Genomic DNA, 16,323 nt, shown 5'->3' on the forward strand with positions numbered 1-16,323 from the left:
ACTCTGTAAAACATTCATGTACACTTGAAAAGAATGCATATTTGGATAGAATGTTCTGTCTTTATATGTTAGGTCTATCTGGTCTAATGTGTCATTCAAAGTCTCTGTTTTCCAATTTTTTTTTTTTTTTTTTTTTGGAGCAGCGGTGGGAGGACCAGCCCCCTGCCCCCCTCCCCCCACGTCTCTGTTTTCTTATTGCTTTTCTATCTGAATTATCTATCTATTGATATTAGTGGCATGTTAAAGTCCCCTATTATACTGTATTACTCAATTTTTCCTTTATTTGTTTATAGTTGCTTTATGTATTTAGGTGTTCCCATGTTGGGTGCATAGGTATTTACAATTATATCCTCTTGTTTGATTATATCCTCTTGTTGGATTGTTCACTTTATTATTTGTAGTGTTCTTCTTTGTCTTTTGTTACGGTCTTTGTTTTAAAGTCTATTTTTTTCTGGTAAAAGTATCACTGTCCCAGCTTTCTTTTTGCTTCCATTTTTATGATATCTTTTTCTATACTTTCACTTTTAATATGCATATGTCTTTAAGTCTGAAGTGAGTCTCTTGTAGGGTCTTGCATTTTTATCCATTCAGTCACCCTGTGTCCTTTGATTGGAGTATTTAGTCCATTTACATTAAAGTAAGTATTGATGGGTGTGTCCTTATTGCCATTTTGTTACTTGTTTTATGTATTTGTATTTGTAGTTCTCTCTTCTTTCTCTTACTCTCTTCCCTGTGTTTTGATGGCTTTCTTTGGTGTTAGATTCCTTTCTCTGTGTTTCCTGTATCTAAAATAGGTTTTTGATTTGTGGTTACCATTAGGTTCATAATAACATATGTAGAGTGGTCTATATTAAACTGATGGTCAATGCCTATGGCAGTCTGTATTAAGTTGATAGTCACTTAGATTTGAACTCATTCTAAAAGTACTAAATTTTTACTCTTCCCCCATTTTTTGTATATGATATCATACTTTGCATCCTTTTATTTTGTGAATACAAACCAAGTTTTGTAGATATAATTGATTTTACTGCTTTATGTTTTTACCTCTAATTTTATATGATTAATCTATTACTTTTATTACATTATGCATTATCTTGAAATCTTTCCATTCATAATTTTCTTACTCCTAACTATGACCTTTTATTTCCACTCAAAGAATTCCTTTTAATCTCTTATAAGCCCTCTTTAGTGACGATAAACTCCTTTAGCTTTGTTTATTTGAGAAACTCTTTATTTTTCCTTCAATTCTGAATGATTACCTTGCCAGGTAGAGGATATTTGATTGCAGATTTATTTTTCTTCTTTCAGCACTTTGAATATATCATGCTACTATCTTCTGCCCTGCCTGCAGTTTCCGCTGGAAAATAAGCTGATGATCATGGCAGGGGGGAGGCTTGTATAAATGGTAAATTTGGTTTTAATTTTACTTTGCAATTCTTCATTGTCTATCTGGAAATACAATTGATCTATGTATCCTAACAACTACCTTAACTCACTTATTGGTTCTAAAAGCTTGTAGATTTTTTGAATTTCCCACTAATATAATAAGATATTCTATAAATATAGACAGTTTCATTTCTTTTCTGTATTAAATTTTTTATTTCACTGACTAGAGCTTCCACTATGATGCTGAATAGAAATAATGAGAGCATATTTGCATTGATCCCAGTTTTAATGAAAGAGCGTTACCATTTTTAAGGTGGGCATTTGTTATTGATGTTAAACTTTTCTTGTCTTCTGATATAAGCAGGTAATACTATGTACTTTCCTCTAAGCCCAATTTTGACTATATTCACCAACATTTGACATGTGTGACTTAACAGAAAACATTTTCTAGTTTCTCTTGTGATTTACTCTGTAATCCTTGGATATTTGTTAATTTACTATTTAAATTTGTCTTTTTGATTTCTAGTTTATTCCATTTTGCTCACTTTAAATCTTTTACATTTGTTGAAGTTTATTCTTCCAATTTTTTGGGCCCAGAATATGTACTATTTTAGTGAACATTCATTGTGCACTTAGAAATAGTGTCCTATGTTGTTGTTTAGGTATATTGTATTATAATTGTCAAGCAGGTGAAGTTGGTTGATAGTGTTCAGTTCTTCTATGTCCTTATTGATTTTTGTTTTTTTGTTTGTTTACTTGGGAGGAGTTCTGAAATCTTCAACTGTGATTTTGCCTTTCTCTGCTTCTCCCATGAGTTCTTTTTTTTAAATTTTTATAAAGATTTCACTTATTTATTCATGAGAGACACACACACACACACACACACACAGAGAGAGAGGCAGAGACACAGGCAGAGGGAGAAGCAGGGAGCCTGATGGGGGACTCGATCCAGGGACCACCACGATCATGCCCTGGGCTGAAGGTGGCACTAAACCACTAAGCTATCCACTTTCCCATGAGTTCCGTAGTTCTAGTTTGATGTGATTGATTTTTTTTTTTTTTTTTAGGTGCATGCTGATTTAGGTGCATGCTGATTTAGCATTTTTAGAGCTTTATTATGAAGTGACCCTTTGTCATTGTGTAATATGTCTCTATATACCCAGCAGGATTCCTTGTATATGTGTTTATATACCCAGCAGGATTCCTTGTTTTTGAAGTCTTTGATATTAATTTAGCTTTCCAGTTTTTTTTTTAATTACTGATAGCATGTCCATCCTTTTCAGTCATTTTGCTATTAACTTACCTATGTTTTTCTTTTTAATATAAGAGAATATACTTCAATTTTGCTTTGTTCTGAGATTTTCTTCCTTTTAATTTCATACTCTTTTTCCTTTAATGTAGTCATTTATATAGTTGGGCTTAAATTATTTTGATAGCTTTTTATATCTGTCCTATCCTTTGTTCCATTTTCCCTCCTATCCTGCCTTTATCTGTTTTGTATTTTGTGATTTATTCTCCATTGTTGTTATATGCTTTTTTTTTACATTTTTAGTTCTAAAGTTTAAAATATACATCTTTAGCTACATTTATAACTTTTCAGTCTATCTTCAAATAATATACCACTTCATATGTAATCTTTGAGTCTTACAGCAGTGTATTTCCAATTACTCTTCTACTTTTAAACTTTTTTCATATATTTTACTTTTAAATACAGTATACCTTGCTTGAAATAGACAAAAGAATAACAATAATGTATTGAAAATACATTGGAAATATAGGAAAAGTTTTTTATATTTCATTTTACTTTTATAATTCCTGATTTTCATTATTTGTTTAGATTGACTTTCTGTCTAGCATCATATTTCTTCTGCCTGAAGAACTTCTTTAATATTAGAGTTCTGTTATAAAGGAGTTATCTTAGGCTTTGTCTGATAAAGACTTTATTTTGCTTTCATTTGGAAAAAGTATTTTTGCTGGGTATAGAATTTTGTTAGTTTTTTTCTTTGGATATTTAAAAACTTAATTGTTTTCTGGCTTGCATGATTTCCAACAAAACATATTCTGTAGCTATTTTTGTTTTTCTCTATGTAATGTGTCTTCACAACTTCATCTTTGCTGGGAGAATTTTTATTTTGTCTTTGTTTATAAGTTTGACTAGGACATGTCTTTTTTTTCTCATTTATTTATATACATATTTAACTTGATTAGAGTTCCTAAAGTTTCCTGAATGTATGGTTTGATGTCTTTCTATACTTTTATTTAATTTTCTGCATTATATCTTTAAATGTATTTTATGCCCTATTTACTTTCTCTTATCTCTCTGGGATTAAATATTATAGGTATCTCCTAATATTATTCCACAGCTCTTGGAATATATTTTATTTTCTTCAGTCCTTTTTCTTTTTCTTTTTTTTTTTTTTCTTTTTTTTTTCTTTTTTTTTTTTTTTTTTTTGGTAATTTATATTAACCTATCTTCAAATTCACTCCTTGTTTCCCTTTTGGTGTTGAGTCTACTAATGAGGCCATTAAAAGATAGTTCTTCCTATTCTTATTTCTAGCATTTTTAATTTAGAGTTCTCATCTCTCTTTTGATGTTCTCCATGTGACTATGAATTTTTGTCAATCTTTCCTGCTATATTCTTTAATTATAGCTTTTTTAAAGTTTCTGAGGGCTTCAACATCTAGGCCATCCTTGGGTCTGATAGTGTCATTTGCTTTACATCTCTTTACAGTTGAGTGAGCTTCTCTTTCTTTTCTCTGTCATACTTTTGATTGAATGCCTATGCCCCTGTGTAGAACAGTATATAAGACAATATATGATAAATAACCCTTGAAATGGGCACAACTTTCTTGCCATAATCTGAGTGTGGGGAGTTGAGTCTGTCAGCAGCTGAGCTAATTGTGGTATTGTTTTATTGTTACCTTCAGTGCTCTACAGGCCTCAAATCCCTATGATGGTGGTCTGCTTTTCCCTTATATTTAGAGTATGGGCTGCATTTCTGGATGGTATTTATCAGTACTCCTGTTCCTTCTCCTTTTTCAGCAGTACCTGTGTGCCTTTGCCATGGGGAGAGTTTATCTCTGTGCTCTTATTCTTTCTTCATCATAATTGGAGCAGCCTCTGTGCATATGGGTCTTAGAAATTAGTATTTTTCAATTTTTTTGTTTTACCTTATCTGGATAACCAAACTCTTCCTTATATCTGTACATCTGTACTCAGCTTTGCACAGGACATTCCTCTTCTCCCCCAGCAGTTATAGACTTCTGCTTGTTATCTGAAGATAAATCAGAGCTCCTTCCCCAGGAGTAGAGGGTTTTTTGATCTGCTACTGTTTTCTAGTCATAATAGATCTTTGTGTCCCAAGGATGACAAATCTATTGCCCTTCCTCAAGTGGTTACAATGCTGTGTAGCAGAAACGGTTATTGTAGCAGGCAGGGCTGCATGTCTACTTGCTAACAGCCATGGATTAATTTTTGCATTCTGTACCACTGAGGAGAACTCTTTCTAGGCTTCTAGTTCTTCTGAGCACCTAACTGAGGCCCATGGAAAACGTCTTCCAAATGAATGCAGTTTTCACTTATGTCTGGTGCCTCCATCTATTCTAAAATAACATGTTAATCTGCATGTGGCCTTTTATAATACATCACCTTTTTAACTGATTAGCATTACATTTTAACTGCTTATATGGTAGCCATCTGTGTCTTCTATCCTGTGCTAAAGGTACAACTCTTTTTGTGCTTTGTTTATCCTTGGAGGGGCTTATTCCTTTTTGGCTTTCAGATTACTTGGTTGCTTCACAAACTTATCCTTCTGATGAGGTAAAAAAGTTATGATTTTGTAGATTGTGCAGCTTTTTCTCATTGTTAGATTATGAATGATGTTCTCGAAAGCTTTTTATATCCTAAGTGGAAGATTTTTGCTATAGTGAATTGAACTGTAATTAATGAATGCTATCATATAAATAAGTTGTAAAATGACTCTGCCTAGACAAGAACCTGGAGAGTTAGGTTTTTCTTAGTAGGTGAAGCTAAGACTCCCACTTCTGTAAAATTAATACTTTGAGTTTTGAAATTGAGAGGAAACAAATCCCTGCATATCTACTTGCATTTGTAATACCCATAGATACAGGATATTTTATTTTTTTTAATATTTTATTTATTAATGAGCGACACAGAGAGAGAGAGAAGCAGAGACACAGGCAGAGGGAGAAGCAGGCTCCATGCAGGGAGCCCGATGTGGGATTTGATTCTGGGTCTCCAGGATCATGCCCTGGGCTGAAGGCAGCGCCAAACCGCTGAGCTACCGGGGTTGCCCTGATACAGGTGATTTTAAAGTTGGAATTCAAAAATATAAAATCATGTCTGATAGAGGCTCCTCCAGAAAGAGTTGTTTCTGGATCAATACCTGAATTTATTACAAAGATCTCAGTTATTGGAGCCAGGGAGGAAGAGCATTGTGGGGAATGCTCAGGGAGGATTATTGATTATGGCACAACACAGATAGTTTGGGACACCATCTTGATCTAATCTTTGGCATGATAGGCATATGTAAAGAAATACTACTATATATGGAAGGAGATGAACCACCAAAGAGTCATAACTCTGAGTACTGAAACAATTTTGCTGTGGGGCATTCTTTCGTGAGTTTCATCTGAAGAGGGGGAAGTGTATGTTCTTATTGTAAGGTGATTACTTGGATTAATTGGCAGAAATCTAGAAAGAATTAGGACTATAAAAGTCATGAGTGAGACTCCAGGGCTAATAATGCAATAACTTCAGTGACTTCGTTGTAGAACTGCTAGGGCTTTTGGCACAGCCGTTAGCAACTCTGGATGCTAACCTCTTCAGCCAGCAGCCCTGGAAACCTCCACCAAAGACAGGGTTACTCAAAGATCTGCATTTACAGACTTTGGCCCTAAAAGAAGGGCCTCAGAATATGTTCTACCAAATAAATGAAGATGAGCAGTAATAGTGACTAGTTCATGTATATATTTAAGCAGCGCTGAGGATTTGAGGGTGAGGAGATCCCTAGGAAGTGCTGAAATCTCTGTCAGTAAAGCTGCTTGTTCCCTGAGTCATTTTAATTTGGTCATAAAATCCACTTGAGTACTCAAGCCAGTGACATACAAAGGGTATTTGTATTTCAAGATTAAAGAATCTACACAAAGTCTAATAACCGCCCCTGACATCCCTTCAGGATACAGACTGTGTTATTTATAATTGCATCTAGGATCTAATCGGCTACCTGACGCTGATAGTTTTTTTTTTTTTCATTAAGTGTTTACCGAATAAAGAATGCCCATAAACTTAAAGAGAATGTAATTTGATATTTTGAGAATATTTATTAATCAGGGCTTTTTTACTTGAGTAGTTAGATACTAGGAAAAACATTCTATAAATGAGAATACTGTCATTTCTATCAATTGCCTATGTGTTTGCTTATACAGGTAAAATATTTAAAAGTATAAAGATTGTAACATTTCTAAAGCTGGCCTGATAGTAACTACTGTGGCTTAGAAGTTTAACAACTTTTCATGCCTGTTTATGGTCCATGAACTGTATCTGTGGTCAGATCTAACGGCTCAGGCGCTACCGAGGACTGTGGAATCCTATCAGCATCTATAGACTCGTTTGACCATCGGGATCCATTGATTCTAAAGAAGTGGATTCAGAGTTTCTAGGAACAACAAAAAAAAATGTTATGAAAAAGAGTGCATTTCTAATGCATTTGTTATACAGCAGCGAAGATTTTCTCCCATGATTACCCCACGAGGGGAAAGTGAAGGTAACCTCTTCACAGCCTAAGACAGGAGTTGGCAAATTGCAACTCTTAGGACAACTCTACCTCCAGCCTTTTTTTGCAAATATAGTTTTTATTTATTTATTTTTTTAAGGTGGGGGAGGAGCAGAGGGAGCGAGAGACTCTTAAGCAGGTTCCAGGCTCAGTGTGCAGCCTGATGCAGGGCCGGATCTCACAGCCTCGACATCATGGTCTGAGCCCAAGTCAGGCAGACACTTACCTGATCGAGGCGCCCAGTTCCCTGTAAATGAAGTGTTATAAGAACACAGGTGTCCTTGTCTGCTTATGGGACCGTGGAGGAGCTGAGCTGCAACACAGACCGTCCGGCTTCTAATACCTAGAAGGTCTACTATCTGGCCATTCTCAGGAAACTTTACCCATTTCTGCTCTAAGACCAACCAACTATATTCTTGGGTGTGTGTGTTGTGAACCTTAGAAATAGGTATTTTACCAGCAAAATGATTTTATTCAGGAATAGGAGAATTGCAGTTTGGGACCTGCAAACTGTGGGAAACCACAGACCAGTCCAGAGAACAGAGGAGAGGAATATTGCTTTGTAGGGAAAAGGGAGGAGTTGGGAATGGCTGCCTTGAGGAGGGTCTGTTGGAGGAAGGCAGGAGTCCAGGGTGGTGGTAGCTTCTTAGTGGCTGAATTGTGGCAGTTTCGCACTGGCTAGGCTGACAAGGGGAAACCTTCCTTTTTTTTTTTTTTTTTTTTTTTTTTTTTGTGCTGGGGTAATAAAATGAACTACTTCTCACCCAGGAATGTGACATAAGCTGTAATAGCGAGTAAGTGTGTGAGAGCCTCCCCTTCAGGGCTCCCAGGCTGCATTTCACAGGAGGTTTCTTTTATTTATACCTAGTTTCTTTTTATGTGTATAGGGTTTCCAGAGAGAGTATTATGCCCAGAAATAACAGAGATAGACTTTGCAGGGAGGGTTTGGTGTTTATGGCCCAAAAGAAACTTGGCATCTTATATGCTGACATTTGAGTTAATTAATGTACAAATTTGGGTCTAAATGTGATCTGGTAGATACACACACGGGAAGGCCTTGGGACATTTGGGGTACATATCTGTAAATAGAAAATCAGGGATTCTTAGCATCTTGCAATAGACTCTGCTTCACAATGGGCTCCTTAAGAGAACTCTACCAAGATTTTTTTTTATGGCTATAAATAAAAGTTCAGAATGCTAGGATACCTTGGATCAAATATTTATAAAATGTGCTTGAGAGCGTGAATGTCTATCAGCAAAATAGAGGGGGAATGTTATCTGGACCCGGCGGAGAGACTTCAGAGGAAACCAGCAATGGAGATTGCTCTAGGAGGCAGAGGAGAGTATTTTTCACAACTACAGTTGAGTGAAATGAAAATGCCTAGCTTTGTCCCTCGATGGCGAGGGCTGGGGAACGATCAATCTTGTCAGCACCTGAATACTATTTTGCTGGCGGACTTTAATTACATGGGCTAGACAGCTTGTAAGGGGGAACAAAAAAAAAAAAAGTTGAGAATCTCTATTCTGGGGTAAATTTCCTAAGCAGTGTGTGAGAGGTGTACGCAGACATCCTGTTGACAAAATATTTTGTGCAAGTGCCTCCCACACACAGCTTTAAAATGTTACCCCTATGTGTTTTCCATTCCTGCTGCTATTCAAGTAACAAATGTCTGCAGCTTCTTAATCTGTTTCTTTCTCTCCCTTGCCCCATGACTCCTCCAAGAAACATTAGCAACTATTGCATTCATCTCCTTATGCCATTTCATGCAATTTCAAAATGACTGTACACTTAATCTGAGTCCTAAGTTTTTCTAAGAAGTTTTCTGGAAGGTGAGCTAAACTAAACGAACCACAGGCATGTCACGTTAGTATAATATACTTTTTAAGGTGTTGACGTTCCCATCTTCATTGAAAACGTTACTTCTTAAATATCTTTTGTGTGTTTTAAATATTTTCAGGGAGCATTGGGGAGACACACAGCTTGATATTATGAAATGACCATAAGGTGTCTCCTCTAAGATCTAATGTTCTAACGACGTAATCCTTCTTCAGGGACTGCAGTGTTTTTCTTGTCTCTCTGTTAAGTGAACCATCATGTTGGTCAAAGTGTCTCTGCAGTTTCTGGAAGCTCTCTGGACACTGAGAACCCCTGAAAATGCGGTAACAGGGAAATTCAGGTCGTTCCTTCACTCATCATTCAGCCAATAGGCTTTTATTGAGCACATGTAGTGTACGTGCTAGAAGTGTGTGTGTGCTGATGCGGAACAAGCGTCCAATGGAAAGAACCTAGACCTTGGATTCAGGAAGAGTTGAGGGTGGAATCCTGCCTCTGCCCCTGCAGGCTGTGGGCCTTCGGGCCCCATGTGTGGCCTGCTGAACGTCAGATCCGGCCCGTCTCCTCTTCACCTAAGTGGACGTGAGGATTAGAGCACTATGTAGAGCATGACACACGGCAGGCGCTCAGCCTAGGCAAGTTACGTCTACCCTTGTCTTCGTGGAAAGCACTCTAATGAAATTCTGGGAGAGACAGTGACATAGTGTGGGTTGCAGTCTTGTGGTAAGACACCTGGATTTGAATCCACACTTGAGCACCTTAGGCTCTAGTGGGGTCTCAGATGACTAGGCCTAACTGCAGTTGCAGAGAAAACATAAATTCTTTAGTTGGCCTGTAACTGGTTAAACCTCCTAATGGATGTAGTGGTCAGTGCTGAATGTCCAACAGAATTTAGCTTTAAAGCTCAGGCTAGGCGATAACTTGCATAGTCTCATTAGATCAAACTGGTTCTCCAATTGTGATGAACGTCGGAAGGATTTAGGATGACGGAGTGTGAACCTGGTGGGTCTGGGAAAGCCTGAGAGTTTGCATTTTTTAACCAGGCCCCAGCTGAGGCTGATGCTACTGGTTAGGGGCCTGCATTTTGAGAACTCTGCTTTATATAATGTTTAGTCTTTAAAAAAATGCTTTTATTTTCTCCTGCTGTTTGAGATCTTCCTATCCAGCTTATTTAAAAACATAAGTGACAAACCCTATTTGAGTTAATTCTGAATATGTACTAATATTTGTATGTGATTATAGATTGATATATATTTATATAAAATAATATATAATGTATTACACATAACATATTAACATTTGTGATATTAAACTTAGGCCATGACAAAAACTTGAAGACAGTATTTAAAAACTTGGGTTTATCCATATAGAACATTTAAAATGCCATTTTTATCTCATGACTTTATTTAAAAATGTTTTTGACTTTTATTTTTATTAAGCCTTTTAATTCCAGTAGAGTTAACAACCTACAGTGTCATATTAGTTTCAGGTGTACAATATCGTGATTCAACAATCCTGCACATGGCTCAGGGCTCACCATAAGTGTACTATTTAATCCCTATCACCTATATAATCCACCCCCGCCCCGTAACTATCAGTTCGTTCTTTGTAGTTAAGTCTGATTTCTAGTTTGTCTCTTTATTGCTTTTGTTCATTTGTTTTCTTAAATTCCCCTTATGAATAAAATCATATATTTATCTTTCTCTGACTGATTTTGCTTAGCATTATTCTCTCTAGCTTCATCCATGTCGTTGCAAATGGCAAGATTTCTTTTTTTTTTTTTTTTTTTACGTCTGAATAATATTCCAGGGTGTGTGTGTCTGTGTGTGTGTGTGACACACCAGATCTTCTTTATCCATTTATCTATCCATGGACACTTGTGCCGCTTCCATAGTTTGCCCGTAATAAATAATGTTGCAATAAACATAGGGATGCATGTATCTATTTAGATTAGTTTTTTTAATCATTTGGTTGCTTTTCTGTTTTTGTTTTTGTTTTGTTTTGTTTTTTGTAAATACCTAGTAGCATGATTACTGGATTGTAGGGAAATTCTATTTTTGACATTTTAGGGAACCTCAACAGAACACAAGGGTTTCTGTTTCTCCCCATCTTCACTAACACTTGTTGTTTCTTGTATTTTTGATTTTTGCCATTCCAACAGATGTGAGGTGATCTCTCATAGTTTGATTTGCATTTCCCTGGTGATGGGTGGTGCTGAGCATCTCCTCATATGTCAGTTAGCCATCTGTATGTCTTCTTTGGGGTAATGTATGTTTACATCTTCCCATTTTTAATTGGATTGTTTGTTTTCTGGATATTGAGTAGTATGAATTATTTATATATATATATATATTTTTTTTAATTTTTATTTATTTATGATAGTCACAGAGAGAGAAAGAGAGAGAGAAGCAGAGACACAGGCAGAGGGAGAAGCAGGCTCCATGCACCGGGAGCCTGATGTGGGATTCGATCCCGGGTCTCCAGGATCACGCCCTGGGCCAAAGGCAGGCGCCAAACCGCTGCGCCACCCAGGGATCCCTATTTATATATTTTGGATAATAACCTTCTATTGGATATGTTATTTGCAAGCATCTTCTCCCATTCTATAGATTGCCTTTTAGTTTTCTTGATTGTTTCCTTTGTTGCGCATGACTTTAAAATAGTATAATTTGTATTTGTTCGTTTCGGTAGCATTATAAGCCCATGACACATTAAGTGTTCAATTTTTTTCCAGTGAAATATAATTATTATTTTTGCTTTTGTCCTTTATTTGAGACCCTTATTCTTTTGAGCACTATTCAGATATCTTTAAAAGCACTCTTGCTGTTTAGCATTAAGATATTCTAGGCACGGTTTGGTTTTATACATGTCCAAAACATGGATTCCAGTAGTATTAAGGATAAAAGTTGTATGTTTTAGGAGTATGCATTAGTTTGTGTAATAGAACTGGCAACATTTATTGAAAGTCATATATTCTTATTGATATATCTATTTATTAAATCATTCTATTTTTTTAAGATTTTATTTATACATTCATGAGAGACACAGAGAGAGGCAGAGACACAGGCAGAGAGAGAAGCAGGCTCCTTGCAGGGAGCCTGATGTGGAACTTGATTCCAGAACCTGGGATCATGCCCTGAGGCAAAGGCGGACGCTCAACTGCTGAGCCACCCGGCTGTTCCTCATTCTAATTTTTGAAGCCATTTCTCATTTTCTACTAATATTTTAAAAGCTTATTTTTTTTGTTTTGAATATATCATCTTTATCATCTCTATCATAAGTTTTTCATTAATTTTAACCTATATTCTATCATTGAAAATAACACGATTAATTTAGAATGTTACCATATTTCCTTGAATCTAAGATGCCACATATTGTTCATAAGAAAATCATGCTATATGGATATTATATTTTATAAATGCAGCTGCTATCTCACATTGTACACAAACATCACTTTAGGTGTGTAGTAGGCCTCAATATGAAAGGGAAAGTATAACAGAGCTTCTAGGAAAATAACCTTCAGATATTGAGGTAGTAAAATACCAAGTAGAATGCAAAAACATTAATCATAAAAGGGCATTACTATATTGAACTACATTAAAATTAGGATCACCATTAACAAAACAAAAAGGCAGACCACAAAATGGGAGAGACTATTTATGTTTCATATAACTGAAAAGTATTCATATCTAGAATATATAACTGTTCTCCAAATCGATAAGAAAAGAGGGAGGCAACCCACTTGTAAAATTTTCTATGTAGACAAAAGACTTGAGGAGGTGTTTTTTTTTTTTTTTTTTTTTTTTTTTTTTAAGACTTGAACAGTTACTTCACACATACAAAATCAAAATGCGGGATCCCTGGGTGGCGCAGCGGTTTGGCGCCTGCCTTTGGCCCAGGGCGTGATCCTGGAGACCCGGGATCGAATCCCACATCGGGCTCCCGGTGCATGGAGCCTGCTTCTCCCTCTGCCTGTGTCTCTGCCTCTCTCTCTCTCTCTGTAACTATCATAAATAAATAAAATTAAAAAAAAATTAAAAAAAAAATGACCAAGATGTGTGAGCTATTTTGACTCTTAGTTGTAGTAGGGAAATGCAAAATCAATACTACAGAATTTCAGTTCATACTCCCAAGAAAGGCTAAATTTGATTGAAATACCAACTCTTGGTACAGATGTCGAGCTACTAGAATTCTTGCTCACTGCTGTTGGAACCTGATTTGCACAAACTCTGTGGAAAAGCATTTGGTAGTACTATTAAAGTTGACATATTCACAATCTGACCCAGCAGTTCCTCTCCTGTGTATACACTTAACAGAAATCCATACATATGTGCACCAAAATCCATGCACAAGATTATTTATAGAAGTATTATTCTTAATTGCCAAGGTTTGGAAATAGTCCAGTATCCGTCAACAGTAGATCAGATAAATTGTGGTATATTTATACAACGGAAAGCTAAACAAGGAAAACAAACTACTGGTACATAAAACAACCTGATATATTTAATAAATATAGTATTTTACTAAAGACAGCAGTCATGGAAGAGTACATATTGTGTGTGTAATGTTTAGTCTTTCCTGTTTGGGGATTTATATAATCAATGGTGGCCAAACTTAGTTACTGGTAACTTTGGGGGAAGGGAGGAGAATGGTAAGGGGCATTCTGGGGCCCAAGGGGGCACATGGGGCATTCTAGGTTTCTGAGAATGTTGTATTTCTTGACTTGGTTCCAAATTTGTTCTCACTTTGTAGTGGATCATCAAGTAGTAGATCATCAAATCCTTTAATTTGTGCACTTTTTGATTTATACTTCAATGAAAACTTTTGCTATTGTTGAAAACTTGTACGTACAAAGTTATGTTGGAAGAGCAGAGACCAAATATTTACCTGATTTGGGGCATCTACGGAGTCCTCTGAGAGGGAAAGTTTAAAGTCAGACTTTATTCCATGATGCATCCAAAAGCAAGTACAGAAATCCCTTTCTTCAGCAGCTTAAAGTAAAGACTTTCTTTTCAGCAGAAGAAAAACAATGTAGGAATGTATATGTCTCAATAATATCAGGCTAACTCAGCTCCTGCTGTCCTTTGTGTGTTTTTTGGTTTTAATTTTATTATTTTTTTGTCCTTTTGGCTACAAGACAGCTATTGCTTCTTTAGGGATTTAGTCTGTATTACAGGAATAGAAGAGGGAAAAGAGGAAAAAGGTTGCCCAGCGATCTCCCACCTATACCTCATTGACCAGAGGTATTCATCCTTATGTTTGAGGATGTCTGGAATGATAAAACAGAGGGAGGCAAGGGAAGGGGGTTTGAAATGGGTGTTTAATGAGTCAACCTTTGTGACTTGCCATACACACCTGAAAGATCTATCTGCCTGATATGTTCTGGGAGGACAGCACAATGCTAATGAAAAGGTACATGCAAATGTAAATTTTTTTGACACCGCCTCTTCCCTTTAGCTTTTACCTTAAAGAAGGTCATATGTTCTCAGAAACTTTCCCATCTTCTCATGCGTAGTGGGATTTTAGGCACACAGGCAATACTTAAAGTTACGCTGGCTCTCAAGGAATAAAGGACCATTGGAAAGTTCACTATTAGGCAGTTAACTAAGAATCAAAGAGAAGGTCTGGGCTCATATAGTAAGAGTGTGGTCATTTTTGTTTCTTTTGTTTTTTCTCTAATAGTTTGGCACAGATGAGATGATGGGAAACAATATTGTTAGGCATCAGTTTTCTGAAGCATTCAGTAGTCTTTGTTAAAAGAAAAAAAATCATGTAAGTAACTTCAGGAAAAAAAAAAACAAAACTATTATTGGTCAGTTCACTTTCAGAATAGAAAGAAGATGGTCAGTTCTTAAATTCCTAAGAATTACTCCTTTATTCAACAAAGAATTATTGTGTATCCCTTATCTCTACAAAAGCCCTTCCCTTTTGCAAGCTATAAAACTGAGTCCCAAATGGGTTCAGGAATTAGTCAAGTATCATACACTTAGTAAATTCTGGAATTGGAACCAAGGCCTTGACTGCTGCTCCATAAGCTGTTTGATCCTTAGATTGCTTTAGATGCTTGACGACATCCACCTAATTGTCCACTTTTAAACAGCCAGTTATTACTAACAAAACATTGAGGTGATATATCTGATGCAGTTTCACATGATTTTATGTCAGCCTGAGTTGTCACTAGGTTGTAGTATTTACTATTAGTGAATTTTTAAAGGGAGAAATGCTCATGAAGAAAGTTATCTGATTTCTCCCTGGGAGGACTCACTGGATTATAGACTTTAGGTGTAGTATTTAAATCTTGTGATTAAAAATAAAGAACATTTCTAGAGATAACATACCAAAATAAAATACTCACTTTTCCAGACTTAGCCAGTCATAAAATGGACCTGACTGGGGTTGGTATGAGTAACCTCTAAGAAGTGATGCTGTGCAGGGAGGTGGAACCACCATTTAATTTTGTACATGAAATTCTTTTTCTTGGCATTGTTGCATTGTTTGAAGACTTTTAACTTTTCTTAAATTAACAGTTGAGGCAAAAGTGTTCCAGCTGATGCTAAAAATGGAATTTCAAACAAAATAAAGCTCTATTCAGAATTCTAAAATAGAATCATTTTGTTCTTAGATGTTGATAATCTCATGGCAGTGACTCAAAGGCATTTAGGCAAAGAGTACATCGGTGCCGATCTTTGCACAGATGAACCTGAGACAGTATACATCATCCACGAGCATGTAGGAATGCTGAAATTGGATTATAGTTTGCCTTGTGTACTATACAGAATATTTTTATTCTTTTACTGACCTTGAGCAACTGATAAACACTTTATGACTACACTTAGCATATTGTATTTTCTTCCTTTTTTTTTTTTTTAAGTTTGAGGCAAAATATCTGGCTTGCCTTTTAATCATTGAAACAAATCCATATGTACGAAAAGGAAGCAAAGATACAGATTTTCCATATGGTTCTTTCATGTATAAACCACCTTTAAAATAAATACGATCCCTTTTCTGGGAAAGTAAAACTGATTTGTACACTCTATAAGAAGTTTTTTTTTTATTTTTTGTTTTTTGCTGTTAAGCCATTGCTGAGGGTGGAAAATCCCTTCTAATGGCTCATGAAGCTTGTCACAGGTAGGTGGCATTTGATGACTCACAAAATAGGAACTGTGGTGCAGATAAATTATTTTTTTGGCCATAAAATGATGCTGGTTTATTATGTACTAATAATAGGAAAGTTAATAAATGTCATTTAAGTCATTAAAACTGAAGTTTCTGAATATTGGAAATTGTAATCCAAGAATGTTTTGAGAG

At 36.0% G+C, this 16,323-nt stretch overlaps 1 long non-coding RNA gene across 1 annotated transcript in view; it reads right to left on the reverse strand.

Moving 5' to 3' along the window:
• Nucleotides 1-6,769: 6,769 nt before the first annotated feature.
• The window catches only part of LOC119877373, a 50,921-nt gene continuing 41,367 nt past the window's right edge, over nucleotides 6,770-16,323 (reverse strand). The window contains exons 3-4 of the long non-coding RNA XR_005375895.1: nucleotides 15,371-15,568; nucleotides 6,770-7,064 (exon numbers count right to left, since the gene is read on the reverse strand). This is a non-coding gene — a long non-coding RNA (uncharacterized LOC119877373). The remainder of the gene's footprint in view (nucleotides 7,065-15,370; nucleotides 15,569-16,323) is intronic.

This window comes from Canis lupus, chromosome 21 (genome assembly GCF_011100685.1).
Source record: "Canis lupus familiaris isolate Mischka breed German Shepherd chromosome 21, alternate assembly UU_Cfam_GSD_1.0, whole genome shotgun sequence".
Taxonomy (NCBI): domain Eukaryota; kingdom Metazoa; phylum Chordata; class Mammalia; order Carnivora; family Canidae; genus Canis; species Canis lupus.